This window comes from Echinops telfairi, unplaced genomic scaffold, assembly GCF_000313985.2.
Source record: "Echinops telfairi isolate 266 unplaced genomic scaffold, ASM31398v2 ScPeMD7_1;HRSCAF=3_0, whole genome shotgun sequence".
Lineage (NCBI taxonomy): Eukaryota > Metazoa > Chordata > Mammalia > Afrosoricida > Tenrecidae > Echinops > Echinops telfairi.
In genome coordinates, this window is record NW_022103896.1 from 5,573,954 (window position 1) to 5,576,170 (window position 2,217).

Below are 2,217 nucleotides of genomic sequence, written 5' to 3' on the forward strand. Positions count from 1 at the left end.
GGAGAAAAATACATGCTATTGAAAGCAGTTTGAATTAGATGTGGCCTATTTGCTTAAAATATACAATGCCTAGTCACTTATCAAGCAGGAAAGTGAGTTACTGTTTATTTATTATGCAAAATATGTGACTGAATAAAGTATACAAATTAAGTGGCTTGTAGAAGAGTGTATTACAAATTCTACAAGAAGTTTAATAGCAAGTCACTTTAAATATACATTGCAATTTCAGATAAGGTCTTTCTTTATAGCTCTACAAATGAGACACAAATAATTAAGACCTATGACCAGGGAAAGAAGAAACAGAATCTTTCTCCCTTTTTTTCAAAAAGACCTTAATCTCACTCTGTGATCATAAACAAGATGTCCCTGCTTTCACTGGGTACTCTACAGACGAGATTCTATAATGTATATTTTGAAACCTGGGATTCTGCTACAGTTCCATTAGGAACATCGTAGCAGTAGGAATATTGGGACATTTATGGTGGTTATTTCAGGGAAGGTGTGCAGCAGGGTTGTAGCCTTTCGTCATACTTATTCAATCTGTCTGCTGAGCAAATCATCTGAGCACCTGGCTATGTGAAGAAGACCTTATGCTTTGTTACAAGAAATAATCTCTATTGGATTTTTAAACCTAGATTCTTTTATTCATTGCAACAACGATGCAGAACTTAGAGACAGTAGTCATGATTAAGGAGTTTATTAAGGAAGTTAACAGATTGCCATGCAGTTAAGAAATGCTCAGGATACTCTAGTTGTTAAGTGATGACATGTCACAAAGTCCTTCCAGGGCTGCTCATACATGCTCGAAGGCATGCCACTTTGCTGTGAACCTCAATTCAAATGCACTCAACTCAAGCTCCGTGAAGTGAGTGAGCCAGCTCTCTCAATTAAATGCCCAGAGGCACCCCGCTCCAGGAGGCTTCAGCCTGAAGGTAGTCACCTCTAATTCCAGGGCTTAGCAAGCCCAGCTTCTCCAATTCCAGTATATACTTGTGTATATGCCAATTTTTCAGCACATTTTCAATGCAGTTTTTGTGGTAAAATTAGGTGCCTTGGTTGATATTCGGGTCAGCTTATACTCAAGTGTATACGGTAAGTGCCCAGAGGCTCCCCCACTCCACAAGCCAGCCTTCTGCTGAAAGGCCCTCAGGGGGACTTGCTGTGTGTCTGCAAGTCATGCTCTGGCTCCTGGTTCTGCTCTTGCTATTCCTCTGGTGTTACTGCTGTCTTTTGAATCAAGGAGGGTCATTGCACAGGGATCTTGGGGTCCAGAGGAGGATTGGTGCCTCTTGCTGGTAGGGAGATTCCCCACCTCCTATTTCTCATTTTATATCCACCAGACTGGAAAGTCCCTTAATCCTGTTAAGAGGGACTCACAGATACATCCTGCCAGTGTCTTCCCTCATCATCTTCTTACCCAGCCCCAGGCAGGAAAAAGGCCACTTGGTGGGAGTGACAGAGGTTTAGGCTAGAAGAGTCACGTTAAATAATTCACAGCCCCTCCAAATTAGCATCAGGATCGGAAGAATACTCATAACATGCTAGTCACCTAATCTGGCGTCAATTTAAGGATTAAGAGTGTAGGGGTGGAGTCTAGTCTGTCAATCTGCAGATAGTCAATTAGACTTCTGTGTGAGCATGGCTTTCTCCTGAGAATTCTGGGAAATCTGGCACTTCCTCCTTGGAATCTGCTACTTCCTGGGAGACATTGCAGAAGACAAACCACATGGACGCAACCAGACCTCTGAAGCCGGAGAAGCCACAGAGAGACCCCTGCCAGCACTGAGATGCTTACAATGCCACTGGGCCCAAAGACTTTCTACCCACTGGCTTGTGATGGTCCTGCATTTGGCTTCATTGTATGTGTTTCATGAGTCTGAAGAGGACTTTATAGATTGGTATCGGACATATGGGCTAATATCAGACTTATGGCCTTGTACTGGATGGGGTTGGGATGTTTTCTCAATGTTCAATTCCTCTTGAATATAAGCCTCTCCCTTATATACATATGTGTGTTTATGAATTTGTTTCTCTAGTCTACCCAGACTAACACGTTATGGTACCAGGAGTGCCAAACTTTGTAGGTGCCACAACCTTGCTTCCTGAGAGTGAAGAAGAGATGAAATATGGATACAGATGGAAGTCTACAGCCTTCATCGCAGATGACACCTCAACACAGTTGGATTAAAAAGCAACATCATGGTAAATGAAGAACGA